The sequence below is a fragment of the Carlito syrichta genome, unplaced genomic scaffold (genome assembly GCF_000164805.1).
Source record: "Carlito syrichta isolate Samal-C Ts95f unplaced genomic scaffold, Tarsius_syrichta-2.0.1 Scaffold315497, whole genome shotgun sequence".
In the NCBI taxonomy this organism is placed as follows: Eukaryota; Metazoa; Chordata; class Mammalia; order Primates; family Tarsiidae; genus Carlito; species Carlito syrichta.
Window position 1 is genome coordinate 744,963 of NW_007259593.1, and position 22,422 is coordinate 767,384.

Genomic DNA, 22,422 nt, shown 5'->3' on the forward strand with positions numbered 1-22,422 from the left:
AGACAAAGAGCAGAGCCTCACAAAGTGAAAGTGCAGCCAATTCATAACACTTTAGGATTGAACTGTCTTGAGGGTTTTCAGGGTTGCTTGGCAAGGTCTTTTTGAATTAAATTTTATTTTATTATAGAGATGTGGGGTGCAAGTGAGGATTAACTACATAAGTAGGCTGCATGCAAGTGAAATTTGGGCTTCCAGTTGGCCCTTACTCCCCCGGGGACCAGCTGCTCTTTGTGTTGTCACATGCTTCCCAGCCTCTTCCCTCCCTCCCCTAGCAGTGCTGAGCAATTACCAATCCCTCCCTTGTACTCGTATGACTGTGATCAGGGCCCACGTAAGAGTGAGAACATGCAGTATTCAGTCCTTTGTTTCTGTGAGAGATCGTTTAGTGTGATGGTCTCCAACTCCATTCAATTTGATTTTGTCCTTCTTTATGACTGTGTAATATTCCATCATGTGTATGCACCACATTTTCTTTATCTAGTCCACTTTAGGTGGACAGTAGGGTTGGTTCCCTGTTTTTGTTATTATGAATAGTGCTGTAATAAACGCATGTGCAGGTGTCTTTGTGGTGGAGCAATTTATGTTCCTCTGGGTATATTCCCAGAAGAGGGATTGCTGAACCATATGGAAGGTCAATTTTTAGTTCTTTTTGGAATAGCCATACTGCTTTCCACAGAGGTTGAACTAGCTTGCACTTCCACTAACAGTGTAGAAGCGTTTCCTTTTCTCTGCACCCATGCCAGCATCTGTTGTTTTTTGACTTATTAATGATAACCATTTTTGCCAGGGTTAAGTGGTATCTCATTGTAGTTTTGATTTGCATTTCTCTGTTGATTAGTGAGGCTGATCATTTTTTCATGTGTCTGTTGGCTGCGTGTATGCCATCTTTTGAGTAGTTTCTACTGACCCATAAAAAGGCAAGGAACAAACTAGAGGTGTGATGGGGGAGGGGTAGCTGGGCTGCTGGTTGTGGAGTGAAAGTCCTCATTCACATTCTCTGGCGACTTTGCACTTGAAGAGTTTATAAAGCCATAGACGCAAGGTAGACTATACGCTGTAAGTTATGTCCTGTGATGATTAAGTCAATACTGTTATACTTAATAGACTTGATAACATGTGGAAGTTTTTCAAAATCCTGACTTGTGCCCTGGTTGGTGCCATAGCTTCTGTGTATTCTGGTGAGGACGGAACTGTCGTAACTGTTCTTAGCATGATCAGTTTAGTTAAATTACAGACTGCTATGTGTAGGCAAGAAGCAGGTAGCAAAACCTAGGATATTTGAAAGAGTAATGGAGATGATTATAGGGTTCCAAAAATAGTACTAAATTAAAAAGAAGCATCCTCTTTGTGTCATGCATCAGGAAAAAACCATATCTGACCCTTACATTAAAACATATGGTGCTCTGATTCATCGCATCCAGCTTGCCTTTTTATTGTTTTATGGGTCCTGCCACTGTTTGAATAAGACTTCTGTTCCACACCTTATTTTAGTCAGCTGTGAGATCGTAATGTTGAATCAACTATTTCCACAGCAACAATGTTGTTATAAACACAGGCTGAGAACTTTGGTTTCACTGAGGAAAATATGTTGCAATGGTGAAGTTTCTTTCATGTGGATATAGGTTTTATTCAGAGCGAATGGAAATAAATTTTGTTTCAAGTTGTCCTTTTGCTGATATTCACTATCTCAATAGTTATTGATTTTCTCCTTGTTTACAGCAATTCTATGATAAAATGCTATCTCGGTAAGTTGCTTTTGGAGGCCTAATGTTAACTTCTTTGACTTCCTTATTTTTTGTTTTTATTTATATATTTTTTGAGTTAGCCTGTTGCCAAGGCTGGAGTACAGTGGCTTGCTCACAGCTCCCTGCAGCCTCAAACGCCTTGGCTCAATCAATCCTTCTGCGTAAGCTCGCCAAGTAGATGGGAATACAGGTACAAGACACTGCACTCGGCTAACTTTTTTATTTTTTGCAGAGACAAGGTATTGCTACATTGCCCAGGCCCGCCTTGGGCTCAAGCAATCCTCCTGCCTTGACCTCCCAAAGTGCTGTGATTACAGGTATAAGCCACCATGCCTAGCCTAGTTTTTCTTTTGTTGATGAAATTAGGACTAAAATACCACTCCTTTAGCTGTTTAAATTCCCTGTATGGAAGAATAGTGAATACTTCATAAGAAAAAAAAAAAAAAGACCAAATGTTGATGGTGTTTTTTTAATATTCCAAGATTTTATTGTCTAGATACTGCCTTTTGGTATTGCTATTTGTAACCTTTTTATGAAACTTACCTTATAAATTTCATATGGGAACACTTGAAGAGGTGCTAATATATTTGTGAAGATCTTGAATCATTTCAAAATGTCATTCCATATGTCCTGTGGATTGGCCTCTATTGGTAAGACAGAGCTACAGCAGACATCCCCCTACTGGCCTCTGGTCACTCACTGCTGTGTGAATAATTTAGGAGACTTTTGCCCCAAAGTAACAAAGTACCCAACTAATAGTGATTTAAGCAATAAGCATACTTATTATTTCACATAAGGAGAAGCAGGGTCCTCATTAGTTAGTCGTCACAAGGGACTCAGTTTCCTTCTCTTTCTTCTCTTCTTCTTGCTTGTTTCCTCATGATACCAAGATGGCTGTCATTGTTAGTCTAGCCATCTCATCCTCTCTTTTCCCACTGTCTCCAAGGCAGATTTCCTCTCAGGTGTCCCCTTTTACAAAGAAGGAATCCTTTGCCCAGAAGCCTCAGCACACAGCCCCTTATGTCCCATGCATGGCCTGGTTTGGATCACATGCCTATGGCCTGTGATCCTCAGCATGGTTAGCCAAGGAAGACAGAGGCAGGAGGACATGACGTTAGATAACTTGATGATGGCCCCAACATCAGGCATCTCTGGTATTAAAGATCTCTTTTCAACAACTTTCAATGAAAGGGAAGCCCTTGTATAAATGTTCTCTCTTTAGCTGTGCCCTGGTGTATGTACATGGTGCTTCAGCATTTTGCATATGTCTTGGACTGGAATAATGTTTTTCTCTGACATGGGCTGATGTGTAGTTTTACTGGCATGTGTATACTTCGGATTATATCACTGTTGTTTTTCCTGAGCCCTCTTTTTTTTCTCCAGAAAACTACAGCCATCCCTTCTAGTTTATTCCTATGTGGGAAGCAGGAATCCAAGTACAGAGGAAGAAGAAGTATGGATATTGAGGTAGTCAGGGTTTTTTCCTGCTTTTTTTTCATTTAAGACTTTGGGTTTCTTACAGCTGTTAACTCTGGTCCATTTCCCCTGTCTCTCTTTCTTCCTCTCTTTTATCCTCTTGTCTCCTCTCTTCTGATGTACCTACATGGTCTGGTCAGCAGTTGCTTTCGCTTGTGATCCCCACAGCCTCATGGGGGAAAATTGGGGAAATGAAAAAAAATAAAAAGAACCCATGATGTTCCTACTCCAATACAACCACTGTATCATTGCTATCTTTCTGTCCAGCCTTTCCTTCCATTGAGTATATTCTTGCATAGTGTGCTGCAGTTGTCTAAACTGTTTTGCCTGTAAGTGGTTTGAGACTGCCCACGTTTACATAATAGTCTCAGGAACAGCAAGCCTTGAGCATTTGCTCTAAGCAGGGCCCAGTGCCCAGCACAATGTATGTATTACCACTGAGGCTAAGTTCTCACAGCAGCACCATGGGTTGGGTATCAGCACCTGCACTGTCTCTCTCACAGATAAGGCCCAGCGGTGAAGTGATTTGCCCTGTGAGTCAGTGGTTCAGCTTTAGAATCTGAGTTCTTCACCTCCACGCTATCCTGTGGCAAAGGAAGCAGGAAAGAACCAGCCAAGAAGAGGCCACTGAAGAGGAAGAATGTGTGACCCCTCAATGGGGCTCTTTTCAAGAAGGGATGAGTGGTAGTCATAGAGGTAGTGTCAGAGCCATCTTGCAGGTGTAGTGATTAGTGTCACTAGTCCTCCTGCAAATGGTGGTTTCACTAGGGTTTTGACTATAAATGCCAGGTGTTGTGGGTTAAGGATGATAGAGATTACAGAGGGTAACATATCTAGACTCTTCCTAGAATATTGCTTAATACTGTGCTTCGGTTCTCATTAGGTATCCACTGTGGTGCCAGGTACTTTGTACATCTCAGTTTGTCCTCAGTAGCCTCCCGGATGAGTTCTTCCTGAGTGTTTGCAGGGCGCGGTGTTCCTGCAGACAGCTGATAGACCCTAAAAGTAAACTTGGCCATAACCTCATGGAAGTGAGAGGTAACCTCCATGGGCACCACATCAAGTCTTATGTTTCTAGCAATGTGTTTTACTGCCAAGCAAGACCTAACAAGGATTGCGGAGGTGTTACCACTCTAGTGATGGTAGGAACATCGATGCTGCCTAGGTTGCAGAACTCACCCCACACAACTGAAGCCCAGGAAAGATCCTATGACCTAGGATAATGAGGCCACATCAAATTTTACGTTCCCTGAGACTCTGACAGAGTCAGGCATGCTGCTTGGCACCTAAGAGAAGCTCAGTAAAGGTTATGTTGTTACCTTGCTGCTGTCAGCTTATCATGTGACCTTGGGCAACACTTCACCTTTATGAGTGGGTTGGTCACACCTAAAGGATGATAGCCACACTTTGCAGGTTGTCTGCAGATGAAATGACATGACGTGCCTTGTGGCGTCTGAAGTAATTAAAGACTAGAGTGTGCCTCTCTGTTGCCATTTCACATATTCACAAATGTTTGAGAGCTAAAAAAAAAAATTTTTTTCTTCATTGACATTCTTCTCCTCCATAAAGTAGAAAATGTAAATTTGTAAGAATATATATTCTTGATTACTCATGAACCAACTGTTCAGTCTTCTCTATTGTTATCTGTTTTCTCTTTCACTCATCTCTCCTTATTCTTTTTTTTTTTCCTTCTGTCTTTGGGATTACTCTGTTATCTTTTTCTAATTTGTTAAATGGTACATTTAACTTATTAATTTTAAAAACAGGCAGTCCTATTTTGCATGGTAATGGAGTGTAAAAATGTGCAAGTTGAAACCATGCAGAGTCATCTTAATATTCAATGGGAAAATTATGATTGTTCCATGACCTTTAAAAATGCTTATCTGAAACACACTTCTCAAAAGAAGACATACAAGCAGCCAACAGATACATGTAAACATGCTCAGCCTTACTAATTATCAGAGAAATGCAAATCGAAACCATACTGATCTACCACCTTACCCCCAGTAAGGACAGCCATCATTAACAAGTTAAAAAATATTAGATGCTGGCACAGGTGGGAGAAAAGAGGATACTTCTACTGGAAAATAGTGTGGTGATTTCTAAAGGAACTAGAAATTGACCTTCCATATGATCCAACAATTCCCCTCCTGGGAATATACTCAGAGGATGATGACAAATCATTCTACAAAAAAAGACGCCTGCACATGCATGTTTATTGCAGTACTACTTACAATAGCAAAAACATGGAATAGCAGAAATTTGGAATGCCCTTATGCCCTTCGAAAGTAGACTGGATAAAGAAAATGTGGTACATATACACATTGGAACATTACGTAGCTATAAAGGACAAAATCGTGGACTTCTCAGCAAATTGGATGGAATTGGAGACAATCATTCTTAGCAGCCTATCACAGAAACAAAGAACCAAATACCACATGTTCTACTCTTAAGTAGAACCTGAACATTAATCACAAAAGCACAAGGGAGGGATCAGCAGTCATGGGACACTGCCTGGGAAGGGGCACATAACACAAAGGGTACCTGATCCTAAACCAGGGGAAGTGAGGACCAGTTGGAGGCCCAAACTTCGTCAGCACGTAAGTTACTTACATTCCTAATCCTGACTTGTACCCCACATCTTTATAATAAAATAAAGTTTAAAAAAAACAGCATGTCAAAACATTAAAAATCCTTGCTGTCAGTTCTAAATGTAAAAGGAAATTTTAAAATAGTAAACCTAATGTTTAATTAGTACAGTGTAATTTAAAGCATTAGAAACACTGAGGATTAAAGTGTTTGGATTTTGTTTTTTTTGTTTTTTTTTTGGTAAAAGTCTAGTCGAGCATAGTTTCAGAAGTGCTTACGGCCTTCTCCTGTACAAGATGAACATCTTTTCTATGTTTTAGCAAATTGTTATACTCCTTGCTAAGTTTGGATCAGCTTCTAACATTTTTATCCTTTGTGATCTCAATGTTGTGAAATATCTCCAAGAGTTACTTTAACAGGAAACAGTTTTTTTTGCTGGCATCACTTTCTCTGAAACATCATCATCCTTTACATCACAGCTACTTTGCTCAATTATGTTGATAAGTTTTGGCTTCACTCAGTTCCTGTGGCTGTACGTGCAATCTCTCAAAGGGATGTAGCGATTACATTTCCAGGCAGCTATTTCTTTATTAACTTTATTTACGTTTGACTCAGTGTTATCATTTCTCTTTCCTGCATTTTCAGCTTTGTTTGCCAGTTCCCGTTTGTTATTCATGTTTGTACCTGGGGGTCAGGAGGCAACACAGCCACACATTTGCTGTCTCTGGGTGCTCTGTTTGCTATTCCTGCACCAATACCACACTGTCTTAATTTCTGAAACTTTATAGTAAGTCTTGATGTCTACGAGTATAAGACCTCTCTCTTTGTTTTTACTCAAGATTACCTTGGCTATTCTAGGACCTTTGCATTTACATACATTTTAGAATCGGCTTATCAATTTTCACACACACACACATAAAAATCTGTTGGAATTTTGACTGGGAATACATTGAATTTATAGATGGATTTAGGGAGAATTAACATCTTAACACTGTTGAATCTTCTAATTTATAAAGATGGTGTATTCTTTCACTTATTTATTTTCTGTCAGCACTACTTTGTAATTTTTTTTGAGTCAGAGTCTCACACTGTCGCTCAGGTTGGAGTGCAGTGGCATGATCATGGTCACTGCAGCCTTGACCTGCTGGACTCAGGTGATCCTTCCACCTCAGGCTTCCAAGTAGCTGGAACCACAGGCACATGCCATCTTGCCTGGATCATTTTTTGTTATATTGTAGAGACAAGGTCTCGCCAAGTTGCCCAGGCTGGTCTTGAACTTGTGGGTTCAGGTAGTCCTCTCACCTCCACCTCCCAAAGTGCTGGGATTGTAGGCGTGAGCCACCATGACCGGCTTACTTTGTATTTTTTACTGTAGATATCTTGTACATTTTTATAGACTCATTCTTAGGTATATATGGCATTTTTGCCCTATTGTAAATGGTATTTGTAAATTTTTTTTTTTATAATTGCTGGCTCTATTGAGCTTTTAATTTCAGTGACTGTCTTTCATTATCATAAGTTTATTCTTTTTGGAAACTAATTTTTTATTTTTTATTTTTGTAACAGCTTGAGATACAGTTCATCCATTTAGAGTATACAGTTCAGTGGTTGTTAGTATATTCACAAAGTTGTGCAATTATCACCACAGTTAATTCTAGAATACTTCCATCTTCTTGAAAGAAAACTCTGTACCCATTAGCAGTCACTTCCCATTTAACGCCAACCCCAGTCATATGCAGCAACTAGTATACTTAATATCTTTATAAATTTGGTTGTGTCAGACATTTCATATAAATGAAATCATAAAATACATGGCCTTTTGTGACTGGTTTCTTTCACTAAGTATAATGGTTTCAAGGTTTACTCATGTTGTAGTATACATCAGTACTTCATTTCTTTTTATGAATTAATAGCATTCCATTGTATAGATATATCACATATTGTTTATCCATTTATCAATTGATGGATATTTAGGTTGTTTCCACCTTTTGGCTATTAAAAATAATGCTGCTATGAACATTCGTGCACAACAACACAGAGATTAGAGGTGCCGGCCCCGAGCCCTCTGTATATAACTTTCGACTCCCCCAGAAGCTTAACTACTAATAACCTAGTGTTGTTTGGAAGCCTTACTGATAACATAGAAGATTAACACATGCTCTGTATGCTCTATGTATTATATACTGTATTCTTTCAATGAAGTAATCTAGAGAAAAGAAAATGTTATTAAGGAAATCATAAGGAAGAAAAAATATGTTTATGGTTCATTGAGTGGAGATGGATCATCAGAAAACCTTGACCCTCAGAGTCTTCATGTTGAATATGTGTGTTGGGTCGCAAAAACAGAAGAAAATCTGTGTTTAGGTGGACCCACACAGTTCAAACCCATGTTGTTAAGGGTTAGCTATATACTTAGGAATGAAATTGTTGGCCCATATGGTAGGTCTAAATTTAACCTTTTGAGGAATTGCCAGTGTTTTTAATGTGAGTGTACCATTTTATATTCCCACCAGCAGTGTATGAAGGTTCCAGTTTTTCTACATCCTGGCCAACACTTATTTTTTACTTTTTAAATTTGTTCTTTTGCTAATCTCTGTAGCCTTCCAATTTTAGTATATATGCTGCCAAAGCAAGCACAATACTTGTTACTGTCTTTTCAAAAAAATTATAGCCATCTTATAAGTGATTATATACATCCTGTAGTGGTTTCTAATTTTTGCTTTCATTTATATTTCCCTAGTGATTAATAATGTTGAGCATCGTTTTATATTCTTATATTTGCTTATCTTCTTTGAAGAAATGTCTATTCCGATCCTTTCCCATTTTTAGTTGAGTTATTTTGTTATTATTATTGTTATTATTTTGAGTTGGTCTTACTCTGTCACTAAGGCTGTAGTGCAGTGGCACTATCATGGCTCACTGCAGCCTTGACCTACTGTGTTCAGATGATCCTTCTGCCTCATTCTCACAAATAGCTGGTACTACAGGTGTGTGCTACCACACCCAGCTACTTTTTTTTTTTTTTTTTGGTAGAGACTAGTCTTACTATGTTGCCCAGGCTGGTCTCAAACTTCTGGACTCAAGCAGTCCTCGCACCCCAGCCTTCCTAAGTGCTGGGATTATAGGTGTGAGTTATCATGCCTGGCCATTATTATTGAGTTTGCAAATTGACTGTTAATAAAGTTTTGTTTTTATGTTTTTTATTCCTTTTGTTGTTTATATTGTAATTCCATTGCTTGAAGTTCTTGAGAGTCTAATCCTGCTGATGCTGTTTACTGTGTCTCTTGATTGTCATTCACGAAGAATTCTTTTTGTAAGGGTATTATATTGTTCACTTCCATCTGTGGAGAGTGTAAAAGTTTTGTTTTTTGTTTTGAGACATGGCTGGTCTTGAACTCTTGGGCTCAAGCGATTCTCCTGCCTTCTGGAGGATGTGAAAGTTTTGTCCTTGAAAGTTGCCAAGAATACAAGGAATGCCAAGCAATGGTGGAGCCTCTGATAAATCATGTAGTTTACTTCTTACAAAGAAGTAAGAAACACTTTAATGTGCATATGTAAAATTTATAAGTTATTCTAATTATCTAAAACCTAAGAAATAATGGTAGATTTTAATTATTTACATATCTGCCAGATATACATGTTACCACCACCAAAAACTAATTTCTTTTTTTTTTCTGTGAGTCAGGGTCTCATGTCTTCCAGACTGGAGTGCATTGACATGACAAACGATGATCACAGCTCGCCTTCCTGAGCTCAGGTGATCCTTCTACCTCAGCATCTCAAGTAGCTGGGACTATAGGCACACGCCACCATGCCCGGCTAATATTGTTTGTTTGTTTGTTTTTTGGTAGAGTTGAGGTTTTACTATGTTGTCCAGGCTGGGCTTGAGTTTCTGGGCTCAAGCTGTCTGCCTACCTCAGCTTCCCAAAGTGCTAGAATTATAGGCGTGAGCCACCACACCTGGCCTCAAAGGACCTTTAGGAACAGAACCTATTATAGAAAATATTCAGAAAATGTGTCATTGCTTTTTCTGCGGTATTTGGAAGTGATAGAAAAGTACTGATGATTTAAGAGGAATAAATTCAAGTCACTTTTATGCTAATTGCTCTCAACTACGTGAAGATAAAAATTAGCATATTCATTTTGCTGAAGTAACACCTTTTATCACTTGTGCCTTAAATGCAGAAGATTACAGCCAGGGGCTTAGTGCCTGTTTTTATAGAAAGTTGTATTGGAACTGGCCATGCCTATTGGTTCCTGTCTGCAGCTGCTTTCAGGCTACAGTTACATTGTTGAGTGGCTGCAACGGAGAAGTTTGCCCCATAAGACCTAACATTTTTAAAACTTTGCTCTTTATAGGCCCTTACCAGACATCAAAAGATCTTTAGTGTCATACAGTTGTTTAAATGGGAGTGATCGTATGAGGGATTTGGTATCCTTTTTTCCAGAGAAAAAGCATTTCCTTGCTCCCTGCTACTTAAGAGTCTGGTTTTAACATACACTAACATGATCCTAACAACCACTGTAGCATAAGAAGCTCAAGTCCTTAACCACTTAGTCTTGTTGGGAGGAGCAAACAAACCAAAACCAGAATTTGAGCTCTGTATTCAGGATTTGCAGGTAAAATATTTTAATCCCACTGTTTACTTGTTAAATAGTAAGTTGCAGGGTCAAATTCGTGTCACTTTACAGGTTGTCAGCATGTGTACCTGTAGTCTCTCACATAAATCTTTATCACATATACACAGCTCAACTCAAGGCAGCATACCCACCCAGCAGTGCTCATTTAAAAGAGGAAACTAGGGCTGGGCTTGGTGGCTTAGCCTGTAATCCCAGCACTTTGGGAGGCCAAGGTGAGTGGATTACCTGAGCCCACGGGTTTGAGACCAGCTCCAGTTTGGCAAGACCTCATCTCTACAATAAGTCAGAAATTAACCGGGCGTGATAGCATGCGCCTGTAGTTCTGGCTTCTTGGAAGACTGAGGCGGAAGGATCACCAGGTCCCAGCAGGTCAACACTGGCGTGTCTGTGAGTGTGCCACTGCACTCCAGCCTGGGCAACAGAGTGGAGACTCCAACTCAAAAAAAAAAAAAAAAAAGAGGAAGCTGAAATGTGAGTAAACTTCCAGATTTGCTCCTAAATCAAACAATATTTATTTTAGAACTTGGAAAATATTGAAAAGGTGAAAGGGAAAACAAATAGAGGAAAATGTTTTGGCAAAATATTTAAAAGAACATTTGAATCAGTGTTTTCATCTTTAAAGCAGAGAAAAATAAAAGTTGTTCTATTTATTTCTCAAGAAATATCGCTTTCTTTGAAGTGTTTGTAAATTTAATTTGAGTTCCTTACAGCTTACTATTCGTATATTTAGGCTATGTTATTTTGTTCCAGTTTAGTTAGCCATTACCTTATTTTAAATCATTTATTTAATTCTTTAAGCCAGTTTCTCTTGGGCACAAAACAGAAGATTTTATCTCCTCACCATCTGGGAACCTAGTAAATCAAGGTTTTATTTTTGTTATTGATAGAATGTTTATGGGTTATACAGTTTTAAAAATATGTATTATAAATTTGGTTGATACTCAAAATCCAACCTGACAGTTTTCAATCTTAAAAATAAGAGACTAAAAGAACTCAGAAATATGTTTATGAAATTTTTTTTAATGTGACTAATTCACAAAAATATTACAAATATATTCCTAAGATCTAGATGAAATAAAATCATACCGGGGTCAGTGAGAGCTGAGCTGAGCCACCACAGGCATTATTGACCAAAATCACTAGATCTTTTGGCTACAGGTTAGGCTCACTTTAAAGACATTAAAATTCTTCCCACAAAAATAGGAAATAAACAATAGAGAATTTTATTTACTTAACACAGTACCTGCTGTATGCCAGCTACCATTGTAAGCACATTACAAATATTAGCTCCTGTAATCATCATGGCAACACTGTGAGGTACATACTATTATTATTTCCATTTTACAGATGAGAAAATGAGGCTTTAAAGAGAACAAGTGGCTGGGCAGGGTGGCTCACATCTATAATCCCGCACTTGGAAGACCAAGTAGATGATCACTTGAGCCTAGGAGTTCAAGACCAGCCTGGGCAACATAGTGAGAACCTCATCTCTGCAAAAAAGTTTTTAAAAAGATTAGCTGGGTGTGGTGACATGAATCTGTAGTCCTATCTACTCAGGTGGCTGAGGCAGAAGGATCACCTGAGCCTAGGAGGTAGAGGCTTCAATGAGCTGTGATTGTGCCACTGTACTCCAACCTGGGTGACAGAGCAAGACTCTGTGTCAGAAAATACAAAATAAAAAAGAAATAAAGAGAGTAAGTAACTTACCAAGGTCATGCAGCTGCTTAACAGCACACCAAGGAACAACAGCTCTGGCCGTATGCACAGGAGACCACAAAGGACATGGTCCTTGTTCCTGCACTACATCTACCACCCAGCTGGTAGATTTGATCCCAGGCCATCTACCAGCTGTATGGCCTCACCTGCCAACATAATTTTCTGTATGTCAAAACGATGTGTTTTTCTAACATGCTTTGCTTTATGGCAGCCAGATTTTACTGCTTGTTATAGCTCAGCAATGTTAGGGATTGTGTTAAATAGCAAACCATTATATAGTCCAAAAGTGACTCAACATGTATGTCTTTATTGTGTTGTGTTTTCATCAGTTATAATCAAAATTTTGTAGTTTTTATTTAAGAGCATTTATGACATGACCATTTATTCCAAATTTTTTCTTGTGTAATTTCAGTTTGACACTTGGAAAAATTGTTTTTTCCTAACTTGAGCACATGATGGAATGCCTTTAGACCTTGGAAGTGACTTCTCACCTCTTTGGTTAGCTGTTACTCACTCTACATGTCTTTATCCCTTTTGGAGCAGGAAAGATCTTAGGTATAATAATTGTAGAGAAAGATAGGCTTATAATTGTGTATTTTATAACATCTTTAAGAACAAATACTATATAAGTCCATATATTATGTAGGCACAGTGGTATAAGTATAAATGCCTAAAAGTTTTAAGATGTTCTGAATAGAAATTATACTTTTGCCGGGCTCAGTGGCTCAGCCTGTAATCCCGTACCTTTGGGAGGCTGAGGTGAGTGGATTGCCTGAGCCCGCGGGTTTGAGACCCACCTGGGCAGCGAGACCTCATCTCTACAATAAATCAGAAAATCAGCCGGGCGTGGTAGTGCATGCCTGTAATTCTGGCTACTTGGAAGGCTGAGATGGAAGGATCGCTGGAGCCCAGCAGGCAAGGCTGCGGTGGCCGGGAGCGGCCACTGCACTCCAGTCTGGGTGACCACATGAGACTCCAACTCAAAAAAAAAAAAAAAAGAAAGAAAGAAAGAAATTATACTTTTTTACATAAGTTGTTAAAAGAATATTTTTTTTCTCAGCTTTGGAGTAACTATGCAATTAATAATCATTGCTTAGAGAAAAGCTGAGTCATTAAATCAAGATTCATCAATTTAACATTTGATACTTTCAAATTACTTGATGGGCACATCCTAAATGTAAATCTGAAACATCATTGCTTATTTTTCATTATTCTTTATTATGCTTCACCAATCTCTTAAATCTTTGAATTTTGAAGTATGTGAACAGAAAATTATCTTGTTTAAACCCAGTTTTCATAATTATTCAGATTGTTCTTTTTCTCCTTGAAGAACATTGAGTGTCCTAGCAACTCAAGATGGGGAGGGTGTGGACATCCTTGTTCCTACACTCAGTCACAGCCAAAGGACAGCTGGTCAGAGTGTTACAGCAGCAAGGCAGAATGACTGACCTGTCACATTGAGGGAGTGCTGCAAAGGAACTAGGGGCTCTGCCTCAGCCACCACCATACCATCCATACATAAGAGCTAACTATGTCCTCTTACAAATAGATGTGGATTTCTTACTATTCCCACAGCACCATGCTAGGCCTGAAATGAAGGGAAAGAAACAAAAACACTTAAGTTATAACACACAAATAGGCAGGGTGAGTTTCAAGTACACCGAGGAACAGCAGCTCTGGCCATATGCACAGGAGACCACAAAGGACATGGTCCCTGTGACAGGTTGAGAAAGGACAACTAAGAGAAGGGGAGAAGGACACACCAAAGGTGGATGTAGATAGAGTCATGAATTAAGTGGGACCTGACCACACCAGACACATTCATTCCCAAGCACACCGTGGGGAGGTGGGGGGGGTCAGCTCTGGTGGGGGTTAGGTAGATTCCTTGTTATTGTAGTTGGAGTTCTAAGAGGTTTTTGGTCTTCAGCCACTTGGAAGTAAATGCACTTCCTCTGGTACTCATTCCTATTCTGAATGACTTAACAGAATTATTAAAAGTAAGGATGCCAGTAAGCACATGAAAAGATGCTCAACATCATTAGCCTTTAGGAAAATGCAAATCCAAACCACAAGATAATCACGTCACACCCAACTGAGCAGCCAAAATTTAAAAGGCAAACAACAACAAGGGTTGGCAAAGACATAGAGAAGTTAGAACCTTCATGCATTACTAGTGGGAATGTAAAATGGCGCATTGGAAAGCAGTCTGCTATTTCCTTAAAATTTAAGCAGAGTTAGCATATGAGTCAGCAATCCCACGCCTTAGATCCCTACCCAAGAGAAATGAAACATGTGCCCACACAAATGTTCAGAGCAGCACTGTTCACAATAGCCAACAGGTGGAAACAACCCAAATGTCTAGCTGATAAGTAGAAAAGCAAAATGGAGTATGATTTAGCCATAAAAAGAATGAAGTACTGATAAATGCTTGAAATGTGCTAAGTGAAAAAAGCCAGGTAAAAAAACCACTTATTGTATGATTCTATGATATGAAATATCCGGAGTCAGCAAATCCACAGAGACAGCAGATTTGGGGGTTTTGAGGGGGAGAGGGGAATGAGGAGTGGCTGCTTAGTGTGTACAGGGTTTCTTTTCAGATGGTGAAGGTGTTTTTGAACTGGATAGTAGTGATGGTTGTACAACGTTGTTAATGTACTAAATGATACTATTGGTGAACTTACTCATATTCTACCACCAAAAAAAAAAGATAAGAATGCCACTTCATAAGAGTTTCCAATATGGGGTATCCTGGTCGATTCATAGTAAAAACAGTGTAATAGATACTGTAATAATTCAAGAGGCTAGCTGGACACATCCTACTTTGCAACCTGTAGGACTAGCTGGACACACCCTACTTTGCAACCTGTAGGATTAGCAGTAATTTTACAGATTCTAGCCCTCTAGAAAACTCAGGCAGCTCAGCAGCAATACCACTAACATCTAATTGTTGCCTTATTCTCCTCAACTTTTCACACAAAAAGAAACCTGAAGGCTTGAGTGAGGCTCCTGGTTGGTCAGAAATCTTTTAGACGGTGTAGTGAGCTTAGTGCGTCCTTCTCACATGTGTACCTCGTGACCTCGCTGTGACCCCGTAAAGAGTTTGAGTTGGCCCTGACTCAGTGTGCATCACACTAGATGAATTTTGTTAGCTTCGATGGAAATACAAAATTCAGGAGTCTCTTTCAGCTCTCACAGCAGTACTCCGAGGCAAGAGGTACTGTTTGCATTTTATGGACAAGAATAATGGAAACTTAGGTTAAGTAACTTGTCTAATTTCATACAACTAGTCAGGAGTGAAGTTGGAGTTTGAATTCAGATTCCTGGGTTTCCTGAATAGTGAAGAATTTGCCACAAAACTCGTGGCATTCAACGTGAGGGCCTCTCCAGTCTCTCCACCCCTTCTAAATAAAAACTTGTAGAGTACTTAATTTAGAATCTGTAATTGTGTGTGTGTGTGTGTGTGTGTGTGTGTGTGTGTGTGTGTGTGTGTGTGTGTGTTCAAAGAGGACCTCACAAAAGTTAGAGGTCTATGCAGGGAGCAAATCATGAAGGTAGTGTTTAAAAGCGGGAAGATTGGCATGTGAGAGAAAGATTTCAACTCCTGTGAATTGTTCCCATAGCCTGGTGGAAGGAGGACATAGGAAGCCAGAATTTGTTTCCATATAAAAATGACCTTGAGAACCGTCCTTCTCCTTGGAAGGAACTGTGAACAACTGTGCTGCAACGACATTTTAACAGTTCTAAGACTGCAGGAAGGTGTCCTGGTAGTTCTTTACCAACATAAGAAGGTGCTGGTGGAAGGGAGGGAGAGGTGGCAGTAATTACCACAGCTGTGCCATCCCTGCATGTCTCAGTGATAAACTTCTGGTAAGGCAGGGATGTGAGAAGTGGATACATATAGTTAAGGAGGAGCTTAAAAATGTTGATTGATACGAGCCTGGACAGCATAGGGAGACCCTCATCTCAACAACAACAACAAAATTAGCCAGGCATGGTAGTACAGCTACTCAGGAAGCTGAGACAGAAGGATTGCTTGAGCTCAGGAGGTAAGTCTGTAGTAAAGCTATGATCATACCACTACACTCCAGCCTGGGTGACAGAGCAAGACCTTGTCTCAAAAACAGAAGGAAGGAAGGAGGGAGGGAGGGAGGGAGGAAATGTTTCCTGATTGATTAGATGAGTGTATCATAAGTGTGATAACCCAGTGTATCCAATTTCTTTGGGCTTTCTTGAAAACATGGCTATCATTTACAGCATTAATAAGACTTAGTTCTTACCTTCAAGATATCTACAAAATAGTAAGGGAGATTATGAAACATATACATGCATAGTTTCTTTTTTTTTTTTTTTAAGTTGGAGTCTCACTCTGTCACCCAGACTGGAGTGCAGTGGCCGCTCCCGGCCACCGCAGCCTCGACCTGCTGGGCTCCAGCGATCCTTCCGCCTCAGCCTTCCAAGTAGCTGTAACTACAGGAGCGCGCTACCATGCCCGGCTCATTTTTTAAATTTATTGTAGAGATGAGGTCTCACCAAGTTGCCCAGGCGGGTCTCGAACCCATGGACTCAGGCAATCCACTCACTTCAGCCTCTCAAAGGCACGGGATTACAGGCTGAGCCACCGAGTCCAGTTTACATGCATAGTTTTAACGCAGAACTATATAAGAATAGAAGGGAGCCGGGTTCAGTGGCTCAGCCTGTAATCCCGCACCTTTGGGAGGCTGAGGTGAGTGGATTGACTGAGTCCGCAGGTTTGAGAACCGCCTGGGCAGGCGAGACCTCATCTCCACAATAAAATCAAAATATCAGCCGGGCGTGGTAGCGCGCGCCTATAATTCCGGCTACTCGGAAGGCTGAGGCGGAAGGATCGCCGGAGCCCAGCAGGTCGAGGCTGCAGTGGCTGGGAGTGGCCACTGCCCTCCAGTCTGGGCGACAGAGTGAGACTCCAACTCAAAAAAAAAAAAAAAAAAGAATAGAAGGGTACAAAAGGCTACAGGATCTCATGGGAAGACATGATCCCATCAGCGTGGAAATGGAGGGGAACCTGAGTCTCAGGAGTATGTAATATCCTGGTGGTCAGTGTTTAAGGAAGAAAGAGGGGTGTTTTCTGGTGGAAGGAACAGGGACTAGAATGATTCTGTTTGCCTAGGATGGAGGGCTCATGGAGAGGATCATGGGTGATAATAAGTTAACCAAAAAAATTGGGAGCCTGCTTATTTTATGTGCCAGGCTACAGATTCTGTGTATGTCTTGTTTCAAATTGAAATAAGAAGTAGTAGTATTATGACTAAAAGGTTTTGAGTTATAAAGACTGACTCATGTTTTAGGAGCATGGGTTCAAAGCTAAAATAAAAATTACTGGTGACTAAAGAGGCAAATTAAATGGCAAGCTCTTTTCTCTTTACAGCTAAGCTGGACTCTGGAGTCCAGAATAAGTCTATTCCTGTAACTCTTTTTTTATTTTAATATTATTATTTTCCTTTGAGTTGAAGTCTCACTCCGTCTCCCAGGCTGGAGTGCAGTAGCACACTCACGACCACCCCAGCATTAACCTGCTGGGCTCTGGCGATCCTTCCACCTTAGCCCTCCAAGTAACTGGAACCACACGCACACTCTATCACACTCGGCTAATTTTTTGATTTATTGTAGAGACAAGGTCTCACCATGTTGTCCAGGCTGATCTCGAACCTGCAGGCTCAGGCAGTCTTCTCACCTCGGCCTCCCAAAGTGCTGGGATTACAGGCTTGAGCCACTGTGCCTGGCCTATTTTTATTCTTTTAAGTCACAGTCTCTCTGTTGCCCTGGCTGGAGTGTAGTTGCATGCTCATGGCCACCACAGCCTCAGTCTGCTGGGCTTAGGCAATCCTGCCTCCACTTTTCAAGTAGCTGTAACTAACGTGCAGGTGTACCACACCCAGCTAATTTTTTGATTTATTGTAGAGACAAGGTCTTGTCAAATTGCCCAGGCAAGTCTTGAACCTCTGGACTTGGGCAATTCTCTCACCTCCGCCTCCCAAAGTGCTGGGATTATGGCCACTGCACCTGGCTTTTCTGTAACTCTTGAGTGCATTGAAGCTGAAATAATATGCCTCAGGTGTTTATAATTCAAAGGCATGGATGGTAGTCAGGAGCTTCCATTTTTGTAAGAATAGGAATTTGTGACCTACTTAAGGTCTCTTTTTTCTCTTTAATATATATGATTAAATATTTTTATCTTACCACTTTCACTCTCTATTCGTTCCTGCCCAGTTTTCCCATTTTGTGTTAAAATTTTTAAATGACTATGGTAAGTTTAGAACTACACTTTCATTTTATAATGAGAATTAATTTTTTTTTTTTTAGTTGAAGTCTTACTCTGTCACATAGCCTGAAGAGCAGTGGCATGCTCAAGGCTACTGCATCCTCGACCTCCTAGTCTTAAACAATCCTTCTGCCTTAGTCTTCCAAGTAGCTGGAACTACAAGCACATGCCATCACATCTGGCTTAAGATGTATTTCACATTAAAAAAAATAATAATAATGCCTTTACTAAAAACTGAACCTGAAAGATATCAAAATTAGTTTCTATCTTTATTGTTTTTAAATATGTATTTTACATAATTGAAACCTGTGTCTATAAGTGTTATGCACTACTTTTTCGTTGTTTGTTGTTTTTTTTTGAGTTGGAGTCTCACTCTGTCGCCCAGACTGGAGTGCAGTGGCCGCTCCCGGCCACCGCAGCTTTGACCTGCTGGGCTCCAGTGATCCTTTCGCCTCAGCCTTCCAAGTAGCTGGAACTACGGGCGTGCACTACCATGCCCAGCTAATTTTTTGATTTATTGTAGAGATGAGGTCTCGCCTGCCCAGGCGGGTCTCGAACCCGTGGGCTCAGGCAATCCACTCCCCTCAGCCTCCCAAAGGCGTGGGATTACAGGCTGAGCCACTGAGCCTGGTTTATGCACTACTTTTTAATGTAATACTCTACGTGTATTTCTTTGAATTAATAACTTCTTTTTAATAAAGAGTCAAATTTGATGCTGTCTACATTTCACTTTAAATTTTCCTCTCCTGGCACAATTGTGGAGCCTTGTGCCAGGAAGGAGATGAACGCTGTGGTCATGGGATGGAGTACAGGGTTTGTTTCTTCTTGGCTCTAGGAAGAAATGTCCTTTATTTTTATTTTATTTTATTTTTCAAGTTGGAATCTCACTTTGTCGCCCAGGTTGGAATGCAGTGCCACTCTCACGGCCACCCCAGTGTTGACCTGCTGAGTTTCCGTGATCCTTCTGCCTCAGCCTTCCAAGTAGCCAGAACTACAGGTGCACACTACTGCGCCTGGTTAATTTTTTTTTTTTTTTTAATTGTAGAGACAAGGTCTCGCCAAGTTGCTTGGGCTGGTCTTGAACCTGCGGACTCAGGCAGTCCACTCGCCTAGGCCTCCCAAAGTATTGGGATTACAGACTGAGCCACCAAGCCTGGCCGAGAAATGTCCTTTAATTGGGGAATGGGGAGAAAGTTGTATCTATGGTATTCTGAAAAGTACATAAAACCAAATATTCAGTAGTGAAGAGATTACAGTAGTTTTTCTTTCCTATTTAAGTCATGGTATGCTCATTTAAATGAGTTTCTAATATCTGGTAAGCATTGTTCTAGTCACTAGGGATAAATCAATAAAACAAGTCCTCGCTGTAAGAGGACAAACACTCTAGTGGGTGGTAAATAGACAAGTCTAATATGCCAGGTGATAATAAGATGAGGGGCTCCCGAGTGATAGAGCAAAGGGGTGGAATGGAGCTGGCTTCAGTAGAGAGATCAGGAACATGCATGAGTGGAGGGAACCTAGGCAGATGTCTGGGGAGACCATTCTTATGGAGACCAGCAAGTGGAAAGGCCCTGAGGTCTTGACAGTCTTGGATCACTGTGTGAAACCAGTGTGGCTGAGGTGCAGTTAAGGCTGAGGAGAGTGGCAGGGATGAGGTTTAGAGACCAAGAAGGCATGCAAGGAGGCCAGGTCGTATGGGACCTCGTGGGTCATGGTAAGAACTTCACATTTCAACCTAAGGTGGAGGCAGAGCCCCTGAAGGTTTTGAACTCAGGAATGACATGATGTGACTTAGATTTTAAGAGGCTCCTGGCTCCTGCATGAAGAATAGACTGGAAGGCTTGGGACTGGGAGACTAACTAGGAAGCTCCGTCAGGTGGGAAAGGATGGTGACTTGGACTGGGATTGAAGGATGGGATTTGACATCTTGGATGTCATGTGAGAGGAGAATTTGGGATGCCTATTACACCACCTGGAAATGTCAAGTTGTCCACTGGAAATATGAGTCTGGAGTTCATTGTGTGAACATGTAGTTTTATATCCCTGGGAACAAGAGCAGCCCTGCCCAACTCTGATACTAAATGCTCAGCGCCTTGTGGCTTCCTCAGTTAGAGACTTAACCATTACCAAGAATCACAAGGGTCAGATGCTCTGCTATTTTCTCACTGGATTCTCCCCAGGCCCTAGGAGGGGTTCTTTCCTGTCCATCTCACAGATGAACACAGGGAGGCTCAGAGCTGCCAAGAGCAAGGCTGAAATGAAATCCGGGAGGCCTCCTATGCCCGTTCTCCATGTCAAAGCCCCACAGTGACAGGAGCAGGCCTGTCAGTGTCGCTGTACCTGAGTGGCAGCCCACCCCCTCCCGAGCGCCCTTCCCCAGCGTGAGCTGCACAGCAGGCGCGTGGATTTCCCTGCCTCCTTGGAAGTGTGTTTTGGTTTGTCTCCAAAGTGCAGGTACATTGAGGAGATAGCCATCAGCCTCTGTTTGACCATGTCAGGGCCTGTGTGTGTGTATCTGAGCTGTGACACAGGCATGGGGAATTGTTTTCTCTGGGGCATCTTGGGAAGTCAGTCCCACCGTGTTGGTTACCTCCTACACAGCCCTGCATTCTGAACTGGAATGGCTCCAAGGATCAGGCCAGCCTCTACTCAGTGTGTGCACCTCTGTGATGCCACCCAGCACTCCCATGGCAGCCTGTTCCATTTTTAAATGACACTAACACTGGGTAATTAAAATGTGCCCAATATGTTGAATGTACATTTGTTTCCCTGTAATTCATGCGTCCTGGGTATCACTCTGTCCTTGGGTACCCAGTAGGGTAAACCTGATTCTCTTCTATGTATCTTCTAGTTCTCTTCACATAATTGAATGACGATGCAGAGTACTTAAGAATGTAGGCTCAGGATCAGACATGAGTTCAAATCCTGGCTCCACCACCTTTAGTACTTGTGTAGCCTTGGGAAAACCATCTAACCTCAAAGTCTCAATTTCTGCCTCTGTAAAATGGGGATAATGACAGTAACTTCCCCCTAGGGTTGTGAGGACTAGGTGACACCATCTCTGCAAGGCAGTTAGCACAGTGCTTGGCACAGAGATGGGACTTGATGCCTCCAGCTGTTCTTCTTGAGCATCTTGCAGTTCTAAGGTAGAAGAAGGTGGAGACAGCATTGGAACTGTGAAGACATGGATTTACCTGTTTGTTCTCATTCGTTTCAGTTATCACCATGGAGTAAGTATTAGGTATAGTACAAGGGTTTCTGGATTTCGTGGCATCTCCTTTACGCTCACACCATAGTAGGACCACTCGTGTCTGCTTGGGATGTGTGGTTTCAGATTCAAGGGATGAAACTAGGGAATAGTAGCTCTGTTTTTCTTTGTTTTTTTGTGTGTTTTTTTTTTTGAGTTGGAGTCTAACCCTGTCGCCCAGACTGGAGTGCAGTGGCTGCTCCTGGCCACCGCAGCCTCAACCTGCTGGGCTCTGGCGATCCTTCCGCCTCAACCTTCCAAGTAGCTGGAACTACAGGCACGCGCTACCACGCCTGGCTCAGTTTTGATTTATTGTAGAGATGAGGTCTCGCCAGGTTGCCCAGGCAGGTCTCAAACCCGCTGGCTCAGGCAATCCACTCACCTCAGCCTCCCAAGGTGCAGGATTACAGTCTGGACCACCAAGCCCGGCTTCCTTGTGTTTTTAAGCTCTTTCAATTAGACATGCTCCTATAAAACAAAACAAAGCAACAACAACAAATTAGTTCTTTGGAAAAAAATTCTTCACTTAACGATTTTTACGACACTTTTCCTTGGTAACATTGAAGAGAAACTGCTTTAGTACCTTCTCTACCTGTGTACTGTGCTAATTGAAAAGCACAGCTGATGGCTGGGCTCGGTGGCTCAGCCTGTAATCCCAGCATTTGGGAGGCCGAGGTGAGTGGATTGCCTGAGCCCGCGGGTTCGAGACC

At 41.3% G+C, this 22,422-nt stretch overlaps 1 protein-coding gene across 1 annotated transcript in view; it reads left to right on the forward strand.

Annotated features, from left to right (window-relative positions):
• The window catches only part of BAIAP2L1 (BAI1 associated protein 2 like 1), a 94,649-nt gene that overhangs the window by 31,484 nt on the left and 40,743 nt on the right, over positions 1–22,422 (forward strand). The gene's annotated exons all lie outside the window — the stretch shown is intronic.